This window comes from Hypanus sabinus, chromosome 24, assembly GCF_030144855.1.
Source record: "Hypanus sabinus isolate sHypSab1 chromosome 24, sHypSab1.hap1, whole genome shotgun sequence".
Lineage (NCBI taxonomy): Eukaryota > Metazoa > Chordata > Chondrichthyes > Myliobatiformes > Dasyatidae > Hypanus > Hypanus sabinus.
In genome coordinates, this window is record NC_082729.1 from 9,558,276 (window position 1) to 9,574,085 (window position 15,810).

Consider the following 15,810-nt stretch of genomic DNA (forward strand, 5'->3'; position numbering starts at 1 on the left):
TCCACGGGAGAAGATGTACAGAGACCCCTTGCTAAAGACTCCAGGATTGCCTCTCACTCCATGACAGAGGACGTACAGCCACTCCTCACAGAAGACACCAAGATTGCCACTCATTCCACGGGGAAGGAGGTACAGAGACCCCTCATAGAAGACACTGGGATTGAACTCCAAAGTCCGATGCCCTGAGTTGCAATAGCATCACTGTTACGACACTACCATGGCACCCTGGTGGAGGGAAAAGTTGGATTGATCTTGGAGTAGGTTAAAAGATTAGTACATAATCGTGGGCTGAAGGGCCTGTACAGTTTTATGATCTAAGTTGTATGCTCTAATCCAAGGATACTGAGTACTGATGGTAATACCAGCTTTACTCAAGGAGCTGGTCTCAAGCTTCCCACATTGTTTATCTGTTTTTTCAATTTATTAATGGAAAATGGACGGGAATGTGAAGTCAAATCTTTATTGATCAAACTTTGTTTATTACTAACATTGGACAACCATATTTTTTCAATAGTGATGCTTTCTCTAATTTTTTTGTTTATGATAGACTGCTTGAAGTTAAGCACAAACATAATTTCAGACTATTTGTATTACATAAGAATTTGGAGAAACAACAAATTAATTTTTATTGAAAATAATGTGTTTAATCGCATTACAGCACTGGCTCTTTCCAATAGTTCAACTAAACAAATGTTTTCTTGGTGATTTTTGTTTGTACTCAGTGTCTGAGGCTTCTTGTTTACTTACTTACACTTACTGCCAATTATGTGGAAGGTGTTTAGGGCAACAATGAAGGTCCTCCAGAGATGGGCTTCCTTCATCGTGTCAGTAGCTTCCTCTTGGTTTTCATTGCTGTCAGTCATGCAAGTCCTGGCTGGAGTCTCAGGAATACCATTGCACTCAGATGTAGAAGGATTCTTCATTGCTGTTCCCGTAACAATTTTGTTTTAACAATTTAGTTTTGCCAGTCTGGCTTGTTAGCTCTGAGATGAACCCCTGAACCTGGAGGACCAATGGACCACTTTTAGTCTGGCCTTTACCCTTTGACCTGTTTGGCATGGGTGACCCTACAAAGATCCAAAACATAAAGCCCTGACTCCAGTCAACAAAGCTCTCTAGGTCATTGAAGCATGAACAGGGTTGTGGTCCTCTTGGAGATGTCCCTTAAGTGTCCAACAATAATCCACCAGCATTGATGGATTCCAGTTGCCCTGATACCATTTCTCCATGACTGCAATGTCCTGGTGAAACCTTTCACCATGCTCATCTTTGACAGGGCCAAGATTTGCAGGGAAGAAGTCTAAATGGGAATGCAGAAAATTAATCTTTAGTGACATGTTGCACTTCATGGTTTTGTATGCTTGAACATGTTGTCAACCAGCTACACATAGTTTGGTGTTCTGTAGTTGCCAAGAAAATTTTCAACAGCATTCTTGAATGCCTTCCATGCAGTTTTCTCCAGTCCCTCTAGAATTTCTTCAAATTGCCTATCATTGATAATCTGATAATGTGAAGTTATCCACTTTGGAAGCTGGAACAAGAGGGCAGAGTATTGTCTGAAAGGTGTAGAGTTAGGTAAGGGAGAAATGCAAAGAGACCTAGGAGTCCTAGTTCACCAGTCAATGAAGGTGAATGAGCAAGTGCAACAGGCAGTAAAGAGGGCAAATGGAATGTTGGCCTTTGTTACAAGGGGAATTGAATACAAGAGCAAGGATGTTCTTTTGCATTTGTACAGGGCCCTGGTGAGACCACACCTGGAATATTGTGTACAGTTTTGGTCTCCAGGTTTAAGGAAGGACATTCTGGCAATTGAGGAAGTGCAGCGTAGATTCACTAGGTTGATTCCTGGGATGGCAGGGCTGTCTTACGCAGAGAGATTGGAGAGATTGGGCTTGTACACGCTGGAATTGAGGAGATTGAGAGGGGATCTGATTGAAACGTTTAAGATAATTAAAGGATTTGATAGGATTGAGGCAGGAAATATGTTCCAGATGTTGGGAGAGTCCAGTACAGAGGGCATGGATTGAGAATAAGAGGTCAGTTATTTAAAACAGAGTTGAGGAAGAGCTTCTTCTCCCAGAGAGTTGTGGAGGTGTGGAATGCACTGCCTCGGAAGACGGTGGAGGCCAATTCTCTGGATGCTTTCAAGAAGGAGCTGGATAGATATCTGATGGATAGGGGAATCAAGGGATATGGGGACAAGGCAGGGACTGGGTATTGATAGTGAATGATCAGCCATGATCTCAGAATGGCGGTGCAGACTCGAGGGGCCGAATGGTCTACTTCTGCACCTATTGTCTATTGTCTATTGTTTGATTTGTGGACCATCAAAAATGCCTTCCTCAATCTTGGCATCAGTTATTTTGACTTGAGTTATGAACTGAAATAACAACTATAGGCAATTTAAAAAAAATACTGTGTGAGAGGGAAATTTCATGATGAATTTCATGATCAGCAGCCCAAAAGTCCTTATGATACACCCGAAAGTATCCAGGAGGCAAAATCTTTGTTGTCCAGTCTTATTGTTAATTGGTTTAATTTAATGTCATGTACCAAGATGAAAACCTTGTTTTGTATACAGATAATTCCAAGCGTAAGTTGGTCACAGAGAAAGTGCAGTTCAGATGGCCAATCGGGTGAAAGGCCACGTGAGGTAGACTAAGAGATCAAGAGCTCGGCTCTATCAAGAACAACCTTTTTGAGCCACTACAGTGCATCTGGTAACAACACTGTTGGATAGGGTTATTGATCCTCTGGGTATTAAGGGCCAGAAATATATTTGAAAGTCAGACTGATATATGACATGCAGGCAAGTATGGAGGTATTGGAATTTTACAGTGCCCGCTGTTTTTCATTGTGAATGCCTTGGCGAATTATCACCGTACACCTTGAGGAGGTGATGCATCGTTGCTGTGTTATATCGGTACTGGTGAGTGATTGTTTAAGGTGCTGTGTGCATGCAGCAGTGGTCATCGATTGCTGCGTGCTCGCTCTCCTGCGGTGTCCACTCCTCTCGCCACAGCGCTGAGGCTGTGACACTGCTCCGGCTGGTATGCACTTCGTGTCTGCAAGCTTCACAGTGATTTGCCCCTCTGTGAGGTGAACTGAGACCCAGGCTTTGGGCCTACCCTGGCTGCTCTGGGATTTGGTTCAACAGACTCAATTTGGTTCGGAATGATGACCTTTGCTTTTATTGTTTGCGTGATTTGTGTTTTTTTCCCTCTCTTTCTCTGCACATTGAACGTAGGTCTTCTTTTTAATTGGGTTATTTAGGGTTTCCTGCTTTGTGTCTGTCTGTAAGTAGACAAATGTCAAGGTTGTATAACGTATACATACTTTGATAATAAATGTACTTTGAACTTTGAGTGTCGCTCGAGGTGCAGGTTATCTAGAGTTTCATCACACTCCTGAACTGAACCTTGCACTGGTCCACTCTACACCAGGTGGGAACTGAAGTTTACAAAGCTATTCGATCATAAGTGCAAAAATTCAAAGATTCAAAGCACATTCATTATCAAAGTAGGTATAAATTATACACCTTGAAATTTGTTCTGCTGACAGGCCACCACAAAACTAGAAACTTGAATAACCCAGTTTACAAAAGTCTAAAAACCACTATGAGAGAAAGAGAGAGAAACAAGCCGATTCTAGGCACTCACTATTCTGGTTGGGTTGAGTTGTTCTCTGATCTAGGAAAATGACCTGCAAATATTTCATTACCATACAAGGAAACATCGTCAGTGTGCTGTTAACTGTGGTGTGTCTGTTGAATGCTTGGCCTTTATAATCAGCTGATTGGACGCTATTTTGAAAACTCAATTGTGACTTGGGAAAGAAATCTCATCATTAATTGGCTGTGATGAACCTGATGCATTGTGGTCAGGGACTTTGACAACATTGGCTCATAATTACTGCTTGTTTGCAGAAATGTTCGCAGAATACCATACTTCTAGGAATTCTCTTTCATGTCATCTGTTTGCTTGTGCCATGACTTTCACTGGTGCCCAGTCGAACTTGTGCCCCTCTCCATCCTCATGGGTAGAGGCTAGGAAGAATCAGTCATGCCACTTCACAGCCAGTTGACATTCATGGATCCTTGTGGGTAGTTTTCTCCCGGTTTGTTGTTGTTGTTCCTTTTCGTGCCTTGGGGTACATCGGGTGGCATTTTTTGCTGTTTCCATAACATTTGACTGCTTTTTTAACAGGCCAAGTTGCCAGCTTGACACTCAACCCAGCGCAGATGGAAAGTTTGCAAGGGGCCAGCCAGATTCGAACCCCGGACCATCCGCCTCGAAGTCCGGTGCTGATGCCACTGCATCACTGGCCGACATTTTCTCCCAGTTTGGCTGACGTAATATTTACTGCAGTCCCCACACTAGATCTTATTGACCACATCGGTCTTGCTTAACAGCTTGGTTCATTTCTTTTGTTCTGCAAATTCCTCTCCTCAACGTTATTTCCAACTTACCTCTCTCTGTGTATAAAACACCTCCTTTAAACTTCCCCCTCTCACTTTAAATGTGTGCCCCTTTAGCATTAGGTCTTTCTACCCTGGTTAAAGGTGGAAACTCTAGCTGATACTTCTCCAGGATTTCATTAATAATCAAAATTTTCCCACCTTTATTCAGAAAACTCAGTGAGCATACTCCTTTCGTTGATCGAGATAAATGTTCATAAAATTATGCAAATATAACTCAGTTTGTATAAGCAAATTAGATTAATTAGAAAATCATATTTTCATTTAACTCAAGCCCTTTTTCAAACATGGAGATGGAAATATGTTTCTGATTGTAAGCTTAATCTGTGATATAGTAATGTTTGCCAGCTGAATTTCCCTACTGAAATTTCATTCCATTGATACGGGTAGAACTGAATTTCAGAAACAGAATGCAGTCTGTGGAGGCAGATGAATTTCTACCCATTTGTCTCAGATTTTGCAGAGAGTAGCAAGAAATCACACGTTTGGCTTGCGTAGTCCCTCATTGTGTGCAGGCACGTGAAAACATTGAGCTTTCTGTTGCCTAAAGGCATCGCATCCCACGGCATGGTGGAGTAGTGGTTAGCACAACATTTTACAGTGTAGGCGACCAGGGATTATTTCCCACTGCTACCTGTAAGGAGTTTGTATGTTCTCTCCATTACTTCTAGGGTTTCCTCCAGGTGCTCTGGTTTCCTCCCACAGTCCAGTGAAGTACCAGTTGATAGGTTAATTGTTCATTGTAAATTGTTCTGAGATGAGGCTAGCATGATATTGGAGGATAGCTGGGTGCCGTGTCTCCAAGGACCAGAAGGGCCTACTCTGTGTGAATCTGAATTTTAAAAAAAAGATTAAAAAGATGAATAGAACTTTTGACAGCTGGCTAAGGTGCACATGCAGGGACATGCATTGCTAAGAATCCCTCACAACACTTCCACAATCCCTTTGACTCCTTAGCATCAGGCAGGAAGTACCCTAGTATTAGGACAAGGACTGCTGAGATGGGAAACAACTTCTTCCCCCAGGTCGTAAGACTACTGAACTCCCTGCCACCACCCAGGCCTCATCACATTTGAAATGGCAGTAGCGATAAACTGCTTACTTTTAACTTGTGTCATTAATGCACCTTACGCTAAATGTCAGTCTTCTGGGATATATTTAATCATCAGTTATTTTTTTGTAGTAATATTACTTTATGTGCCTTGCATGTGAATCATATGTACCATGTTGTGCACCTTGGTCCAGAGGAATGTTGTTTCATTTGGCGGTATACGTGTGTACGGTGGAATCTCAATAAACTTGAGCTTGAACTTGAAATGTTCCTGATGGGCAACGACTTTCAAAAAGCATTAAAACCCGAAAAGAAAAAGCTCCTGGTTGTATAGAGCACACATACTTTGCAAATAAATGTATTCAGAATTTTGGTCAAACGTAACAGTTAGCGTAATGCTAACATAGTACCAGTGCCCAGGTTTCAGTTCCACCGCTGCCTATAAGGAGTTTGTACATTTTCCTCATGACTGCGTGGGTTTCCTCTGGGTGCTCTGGTTTCCTCCCACTGTCCAAAACTGCACAGGTTAGTGGGTTAATTGGTCACATAGGTGTAATTGGGAGATGCGGGCTCAGTGGGTGAGAAGGAGTTATTATCATGCAGCATCTCTAAATAAAATTAAAATTTAAAAAGTAAAAATTAAGCAAGCTTCGGAAAAATTGATCACTATTTCTTTTTTTAAAATACTAAAACAGTTTAAACCATAAAAGTTATTCTAATAAACTATGCAAAAATATAAATGAACTAATATTTACCAATTTTCTGCAGTTGTTCACTTCCACTGAGACGTACGGGGAAGGGGGTCCTATTTTAAATTGGATTTATTTTGTCACATGTAGAGAAACTTCACTTTCCATGTCACTTACTCAGATAATTTCATCGGGGATGTAATGTTGAGGGCTATAAATCACTAGTGAGGCCAGAAAGTGGTGAATCTGCGGAATTTGTTGCCACAGGCGGCAGTGGAGGCCAAGTCATTGGGTGTATTTAAGACAGAGGTTGATAGATTCTTAATATGTTGGAGCATGAAGCGATATGTGGGGATGGCAGGAGACTGGGGCTGAGAGGGAAAATGGATTAACCATGACGAACGAATTTTCCAAATGGCCTAAACTCTGTTCCTATATCTTACGGCCTTATATAGACAAAGCAAAAGAATTAACAGAATGCAGAATAAATTGTTCGTTATAGGGAAAGTAGACAATAAGGCGCAAGATCATAACAAGGTAGACCAGACAAGAGGTCCATACAATGGTCCTATAATACTTTATTGTCACCAAACAATTGATACTAGAGTGTACAATCATCACAACGATATTTGATTCTGTGCTTCACGCTCCCTGGAGTACAAATCGAAGTAAATATAATAAAAATACAAATTATAAATCATAATTAGAAAATAGTAAAGGGAAAGTAAGGTAGTGCAAGTCAGGTCCGGATATTTGGAAGGTACGGCCCAGATCCGGGTCAGGATCTGTTCAGCAGTCTTATCACAGTTGGAAAGAGCTGTTCCCAAATCTGGCCATATGAATCTTCAAGCTCCTGAATCTTCTCCCGGAGGGAAGAGGGACAAAAAGTGTGTTGGCTGGGTGGGTCGTGTCCTTGATTATCCTGGCAGCACTGCTCCGACAGCGTGTGATGTAAAGTGAGTCCAAGGATGGAAGATTGGTTAGTGTGATGTGCTGGGCTATGTTCACTATCTTCTGCAGCTTCTTCTGGTCTTGGACAGGACAACTTCCATACTAGGTTGTGATGCACCCTAGAAGAATGCTTTCTACGGTGCATCTATAAAAATTAGTGAGGGTTTTAGGGGACAGGACAAATTTCTTCAGCTTTCTAAGGAAGTCAAGGTGCTGGTGGGCCTTTTTGGCAGTGGACTCTGCTTGGTTAGACCAAGTCAGGTCATTTGTGATATTCACCCCGAGGGACTTAAAGCTTTTGACCTGTTCCACCTGTGCACCACCGATGTAGATGGGGTCGTGCGGTCCGCTACTCCTTCTGAAGTCAACAACCAATTCCTTCATCTTGCTGACGTTGAGGGATAGGTTATTGTCTTCGCACCATGCCACCAGGTTCTTAATTTCCTCTCTGTACTCAGACTCATCATTACCCAAGATACAGCCCACAACTGTGGTGTTATCAGCAAACTTAGCGGGATAGAAGCTGTCCTTGAGCCTGGTAGTATGCACTTTCAGACTTTTCACCCGATGGGATGGGAGAGAAAAGAACATCTTGGTTGAGTGGGTTATTTAGATTATTACAGAGGCAGCAGGATTTACGTACCTCTTACTGCCCATCAAGCAGCTAATGTTTAGGGCAGCAACGAAGGTCCTCCATCTCTATCTGTCCATACCCTCACACACAGATACAGAAGAATTCTTCATTGCTGTTTACGTAACAACGTTGTTTTGCCAGTCAGGGTTGTTGGTCATGAGCTGAACACCCCCCACCCCCCCACCAAACCTGGAGAACCAGTGGACCACTCTTAGTCTGGCCTCTACCCCTAGACCTGTTTGGCATGGCTGACCCTTCTAACAGCCAAAGAGCAAGGCCCTGACGCCAGCCAGCATAGCTCTCTGGGTCACTAAGGCACGAAAGCTTTCACACCCTACGGCAAGGTTGAAGTCCTCTTGGAGGCGAGGCAGCGAGAAGTGCAGAAAAATCTATGGAGGGGAGTCTGGTTTCTGTCGAATGCTGAGCTGCGTCCACAACTTCCTGCAGTTTCTTGCTGTCATGGACAGAGCAGTTGCCATGCCAACCATCTGGACAGTGTTCATCATATCCATTGTATCCTGGGTAATGGACCACCTCACTGGCAGACCACAGTTTGTGCAGCTTCAGAGCTGTGTTGCAGATGTGTCTATAAACAGCACTGGGACCCAGGGGGAACTGTATTGGCTCCCTTCCTGTTTACCCTGTATACTTCAGACTTCAGGTACAACACTGAGTCATGTCATCTGCAAAAATTCTCTGATGACTCAGCAACGGTTGGGTGTATAAAGGGAGGATGGGTGGATGAACACAGCGCCCTGGGTGGAGGACCTTGTCGAATGGTGCAAGCTGAATCATCTTCAGCTCAACGTCAGTAAGACAAAGGAGATGGTGGTGGACTTTGGGAAGACCAAGTCTGCACTGCTTCCTGGTACTATTGATGGTGAGAACGTGGATGTGGGGGGGGGGGGCACCTGGATGACAGACTTGAGTGGAGCGCCAACACAGCAGCTGTGTATAAGAAGGGCCAGAGTCGCCTCTACTTCCTGAGGAGGCTGAGGTCCTTCGGAGTCTGCAGGCCTCTCCTTCACATGTTCTACCAATCTGTTGTCGCCAGTACAATCTCCTCTGCGGTGTTGTGCTGGGACAATGGCATCAACATGGGTGATGCCATCAGGCTCAATACACTAACTAGAAAGGCTGGCTCTGTTATAGGAGTCAAACTGGACGTATTGGAGGCTGTGGGCAAACAAGAGCCCCTACGGAAAATCCTGACAATGTTTCTCACCCTCCGCATGCCACCTTGGCTGAACAAAGGAGCACTTTTAGTAATAGACTGAGGCAACTGCACTGCTCCAATGAAGTCATTCTTCCCCTCGGCCATTAGGCTCTATAATGAGCCAACCTATAGCCAGGGAAGTGATGACCCCCTTCCTGTGAGACAGGTTTCGGCAACTTATTTTTAAAAATTCTTTCTTATTTCTCTTCTAATATTTGTAAATCTGTACACTTGTAATGTTACCGTGACACTGTAATTTCCTTTGGGGTCAATAAAGTATCTATCTGATGGTTTTCAGGGACATACCAACTTTCCTTAGACTTTGAGGAAGTAGACATGCTGATGTGCTTGAATGCATGCAAATTCCACACGATAAGTACTAGGGAGCTGCCAGAAATTTGTATTCTCCTTCTGAATTGTATGTTGAGTTTCATATTGAAACATTATCATGAATAAATCTGTAAATAGATATCCCCAACTTCAGGATTTGCACTTAGTGACCACTTTCTTAACTGCACCTGTACACCTGTTCGTTAGTGCAAATATCTAATCAGTCAATCATGCAGCAGCAACTCAGTGCATAAGACTCCATCCACGCAGACATGGTCAAGAAGGTTTAGTTGTTGGTCAAACCAAATATCAGAATGGGGAAGAAATCTGATCTGAGTGACTAAGACTGTGGAATGATTGTTGGTGCCAGAAGGGGTGGTTTGAGTATCTCGGAAACTGCTGATCTTCTGGGATTTTCACCCACATCAGTACAGAGAAAACTGCGAAAAGCAAAAATATCCAGTGAGCAACTGTTATGTTGGAGAGGCACCTTGTTAGTGCGAAAGGTTGGAGAGAATGGCCAGACTGGTTCAAGCTGACAGGAAGGTGACAGTAGCTCAAATCTGACAGGAAGGTGACAATAGCTCAAATAACCACATGTTACAACAATGGTCTGCAGAGGAGAATCTCTGAATGCACCTAACATTGAACTTTGAAACAGATGGGCTACAGCAGCAGAAAACTACAGACATCAGAATCAGGTTTACTATCATTGGCATACATTTTGAAATTTGTTGTTAAGCGGCAACACATAATAATAAAAAAAACTTTAAATTACAGTTCAAATAAGTTAAATTAGATACTGTTCTGATGACAGAGTGGAAGAAGCTATTCCGAATCATTGAGTGTGCGTCTTCGGGCTTCTGTACCACTTTCCTGATGGTAGCAATGAGACGAGGGTATGTCCTGGGTGGTGGGGGCGTCCTTAATGATGGATGCTGCCTTTCTGAGGAGTCCCCTTTTGAAAATGCCCTCGATGCTGGAGAGACGAGTGCTCATGATGGAGCTGGCTGACGGATAATCTCTCCTCAGGCTTCCAGCTGGGTACAGATACCGACTTTAACCAAGCTGGCTGAGTTTGCAACCCTCTTGCAGCTTTTTCCAATCCTGTGCATTGGTGGAAAAACAAAATTTTAAAGAAGTAGTGAGGCAGTGTTCATGGGTTCAATGTCCATTCAGAAATCAGATGGCAGCGGGGAAGAAGCTGCTCCTGAGTCACTGAGTGGGTTCCTCCTCTCCGTTGTTAGCAATGAGAAGAGGGCATGAGCTGGGTGTTGGGGTCCTTAATGATGGATGCTGCCATCTTGAGTCATCGCTCCTTGGAGATGTCCTGGATGCTGGGAAGCTAGTGCCCATGCGGAGCTGATTCAGTTCACAACTTTTTCCACCTATTCCTAATAAAATGGCCTCTGAGTATAAACACTTGTCGGAAAATCTGCAAAACAAATGTGAACTGTTAAACAAGAATTCAAAATTTCTTCAAAATATCCAAAACATTGAGTTATCCTATTACAGTAAAATGCCACTTACTAAAACATTTAATTAAACATAACTCTTACTTGTATCACGAGGCACGCAGATTTGCGGAAAGAGGATATTTCTTAATTGAATTGCTTTGCATTTCAAAAAATGTGTTAAATTAACATGCAGTACTTCAGTAATCTTCTCTCTGCATTGCTAAGCTAACTATAACCTTTAAGTTTGATGAAGGGCTTGAGCTAAACGAAAATATGATTTTCTAATTAACCTAATTTGCTTGTACAAACTAGGTCATATTTGCATAATTTCATGAGCATTTATCTCTATTAACATAATGAATATGCTCTTTGTATTTTCTGAATATAAGTCAGCGCCTTCCAATTATTAATGAAAACTTGGAAAAGTTTAAACCAATAATGTGCGCTGGCTCCTACATTGTTGTTTTACCATTGAGGAGCAAGCTGTCAAGTCGGATAACACGGTGCACACACAAAATGGTGGAGGAACTCAGCAGGTCAGGCAGCATCTATGGAGTGGAATAAAGTGCCAGCGCTTCCGGCTGAGAACCTGCATCAGGTCCTCAAGATTTGCAGCATCTGCAGAATCACTTGTTGTTTTTTTGATGAGGCAACAAGGTTTCACACCTTTCACTTAGACCAGGCAGAAGGTACTGTAGCATTAGAATGAGAAACAACTTCTCCCCCAAGCTCTACTTACTTACTTACTGACTGTTATGCTCTGGTGTTTAGGGCAGGAATGAAGTCCCTCTACCTGTTCCTGGCCATCTTCTCCATTGTGCCCCAGGTGTGGTTCACGGTTCTTGCTCACTCACAATGAAGGACCCTTCATTGCTCTTTCCGTAACAATATTTTTTGACCAGCCTGGGTTTTCAGCCCTGAGTTGAGTCCCTGAACCTGGAGATTTGGAGGACCACTCTTAGCCTGGCCTCTAACCTTTGACCTATTTGGCATGGGAGATCCTACCAAGAGCCAAGGCACAAGGCCCTGACTCCAGCATGGAAGCCTCCAAACCCAACAAGGTTGTGGTTCTCTTGGAGATCCCCCAGGCTGTGAGACTACTGACATCCCGGGCACCACCCTGGTCTTATCATGTATGAAACAACAGAAGTGTTATACCGTTTACTTTTTACTTGTGTCACAAATTCAGGTTATGCTAAATGTCAATTTTCTGTTATATGTTTTGTTATTTGTTAATTTATTTGTGGTAATACCATTATGCATTGTGTGTGAGTGACTGGATAAAGTCCTGTGCAAATGTCTTGGGCACATATACTGTATATAGTTCGGGTGCATAAGATGTTTTGCACAGAACTGTATTTGTCCACGTGGAGCGGAGAGCGAGTTTGTAAACCTGGTGGGAACGACGGATGCCAGGAATGGTGAGGGTGGAGCACCATGGCAGGGGCGTGGGACAGGTGGCAGAGAAGGAGTGCCAGTGGTGGGGGTGGCCCTGGTGCAGACACACCCAGCCCTGAGACAACAGGCAAAGTTGTTTGATTCCGAACAATTGGTTTATTGATCATTACAGAATGTGTCTGTGGTGCCTCCCCTCTCCCTTCCCCTTTTCCCACCCATGATTCCCCTCTCCTTGCCCCTTTCCCACTCTCAGTCCACAACAGAGACCCGACCCATATCAGAATCGAGTTTATCATCACTCACATCTGTCATGAGGTTTGTTTTTTCTTGTGACAAAATTTGTACAGTACTGTATAAATGTCTGTGTGTGTGCGTGCGTGTGTGTGTGTGTGTGTGTCTCTAAGACTTTTGCATAGTACTGATAGTACTGTATGTACTGTGTTGTGCCCCTGGTTCTAGATGAACTTTGTTTCATTTGGCAGTATACAGACTGAATGACAATAAACCTCAATTGAAGTTAAACTTGTAGCTCTTTAATAACTTTATGTAAAAGAATGCTAGGTAGTTATTGGCAGAGAAGGAAACCATCCAGCCCATTTAGTCCTTACCTGCCTAAAATTAACCCTATTTCCCTGCACTTGATCCATACCACTGCAGGTTACAGATCTTTGACGCTTATCCAGGTATTATGAGACATGATAGACCCTTGTAGCTGTTGTTCCTCTCCGTGCCCTGCAGAACATCAGGCAGCAACCTTGCCATTTCTTTAGCATTTTTATGATTTACTAGCTGGGCGCCCGACCCAGCACGGAACCAGCCAGATTCAAAGCCGGGACCACTCACCTCAAAGTCCAGTGACCTCCCCTCTATTGCTTTAATCAATTAAGTTTTTGCTTCCTCGAGGAACGTGGTGCTTTTGGTTACCGAGCTGAAACACATCGGTTGGATAATCTGAATCGGAATCAGGTTCAAAATCATCGCCATATGTTGTGAAATTTGCTGTTATGCAGCCTTAGTACATTGCAATACATAATAAAAACTGTAAATTACAGTAAGAAATAGATTGTTATTAAAAAAGTACATTAACCAAGTAGTACAAAAAGAGAAAAAGCATAAAGTGCAAACACGAGGAAATCTGCAGATGCTGGAAATTCAAACAACAACACACACAAAATGCTGGTGGAACACAGCAGGCCAGGCAGCATCTATAAGGAGAAGCACTGTCGATGTTTCGGACCGAGACCCTTCGTCAGGACTAACTGAAAGGAAAGATAGTAAGAGGTTTGAAAGTAGTGGGGGGAGGGGGAATTGCGAAATGATAGGAGTAGACCGGAGGGGTTGGGATGAAGCTTAGAGCTGGAAAGGTGATTGGCAAAAGTGATATAGAGCTGAAGAAGGGAAAGGATCATGGGATGGGAGGCCCAGGGAGAAAGAAAGGGGGAGGGGAGCACCAGAGGGAGATGGAGATGGAGAACAGGCAGGGTGATGGGCAGAGAGAGAGAGAAAAAAAACAAACAACTAATTATGTCAGGGATGGGGTAAGAAGGGGAGAAGGGACATTAACAGAAGTTAGAGAAGTCACTGTTCATGCCATCAGGTTGGAGGCTACCCAGTCGGTATATAAGGTGTTGTTCCTCCAACCTGAGTTTGGATTCATTTTGACAGTAGAGGAGGCTATGGATAGACATATCAGAATGGGAATGGGACGTGGAATTAAAATGTGTGGCCACTGGGAGATCCTGCTTTCTCTGGCAGACCGAGCGTAGGTGTTCTGTGAAATGGTCTCCCAGTCTGTGTCGGGTCTCACCAATATATAAAAGGCCACACCGGGAGCACCGGACGCAGTATCCCACACCAGCCGACTCACAGGTGAAGTGTCGCCTCACTTGGAAGGACTGTCTGGGCCCTGAATGGTGGTGAGGGAGGAAGTGTAAGGGCAGGTGTAGCACTTGTTCCGTTTACAAGGATAAGTGCCAGGAGGGAGATCGGTGGGAAGGGATGGGGGGGTACGAGTGGACAAGGGAGTCGCGTAGGGAGCGATCGCTGTGGAAAGCAGAAAGGTGGGGGAGGGAAAAATGTGCTTGGTAGTGGGATCCCGTTGGAGGTGGCGGAGGTTACGGAGAATTATACGTTGGACCTCGAGTCTAGTGGGGTGGTAGGTGATGACAAGGGGAACCCTATCCCGAGTGGGGTGGCGGGCGGATGGGGTGAGGGCAGATGTGCGGGAAATGGGAGAGAAGCATAAAGTAGTGATGATGATTAACACAAGAGGGTTGCGACAGATGTTGGAAATCTTGAGTAATGCACACAAAATGCTGGAGGAGCTCAGCAGGTCAGGCAGCGTCTGTGGAGGGATGTAAACAGCCAACGTTTTGGGCTGAGACCTTTCATCATGACTGGGGAAAAATGGGGAAGAGGCCAGAAAAGGAAGGTGTGGGGAGGGGAAGGTCATTTACAGTACCGTGCAAGAGTCTTTGGCACATATGTATAGCTAGGGTGCCTTTGACTTATGCACAGTACTGTAGTAATTTTATTTATTGTACTGTACTTTTGTCGCAAAACAAAAAACACATTTCGTGACGTATGTGAGTGATGATAAACCTGATTCTGATATGGGTCTGTATTGCGGGCTGAGAGTGGGAAGGGGGCAGGGAAAGGGGAATCAGGGTTGGGAAAAGGAGAAGGGAGAGGGGAGGGAGCGGGAAGCACCAGAGAGGCATTCTGATCAATAAATCGATTTGTTTGGAATCAATTGATCTTGCCACCCTTTGTGGGAGGTGTGTGGGATACATGTCTCAGGGCTGGGTGTGTCTGACCCCACACCACCCCCCCCCGCTCTCCTCTGGCACTCCTTCTCTACCACCCATCCCACACACCTCCCACTGCACCCCACCCTCACCATTCCCAACATCCTTTACTCCCATCAGATTTACAAACTTGTCCTCCATTCTACGTTGTAAAATACAGTAACGGGCAAAAGTCTTGGGCACCCTAGCTGCATATATTTGTGACGAATTCTGTCACTAGGTCATAAAATGACTGAAATACATACTTTAATCTGCTAGAACATAATTTTCGATTAGATTTTGTTTTAAAATCATCACTTGAACTTTCAAAAAATCGTTTAAAGTGGTATTTCTGTATTCAATAGGATTCAAACAAAAGAAAAATGGCATATTTTCCTTTACAATGCAGTCTACTTTGTATTTGTATCATGCAGTGAGAATCTGATCTTTACTGTTCTCCTGAGATGGCCTACAGGTACTACAAGATCCCGAGTCACTGATTTCTGTACGTTAAATCAATAACATAAGTTATCCCTGTAAAAGCTTACTAGTGGAGCTGCTCAGAATGTAATTATAGCAATGGCCCTGTTCTCCGTATCAAAGTCTGAAATATATTGAAACATTAAATGCACCGTGAATGAATTAACTGTGTGCTTGAACAGGGGGAGTCCGTGTCACAGTAGGAGAGTGCTACAGTACGCACTCGACCGCGCCAGCCTCCGGTGGTTTAGACGCACAGATTCTCCAGAGTATAGATAGCTGGTGCGGACCCTTCAAAGATTCTGGCCCGCTACACTAATTGACAGCCACGTTTTGACGCC

General features: G+C 43.8%; 1 long non-coding RNA gene across 2 annotated transcripts in view; it reads left to right on the forward strand.

Moving 5' to 3' along the window:
- Positions 1-15,810, forward strand: part of LOC132380449 (uncharacterized) — a 224,436-nt gene that overhangs the window by 140,912 nt on the left and 67,714 nt on the right. Inside the window, exon 4 of one of the 2 annotated variants that reach the window (XR_009507775.1) lies at positions 4,206-6,125. The exons of the other annotated variant lie outside the window; for it this stretch is intronic. This is a non-coding gene — a long non-coding RNA (uncharacterized LOC132380449). Of the gene's footprint in view, positions 1-4,205; positions 6,126-15,810 lie in introns of those variants that run through there. 2 annotated transcript variants of the gene reach the window in all.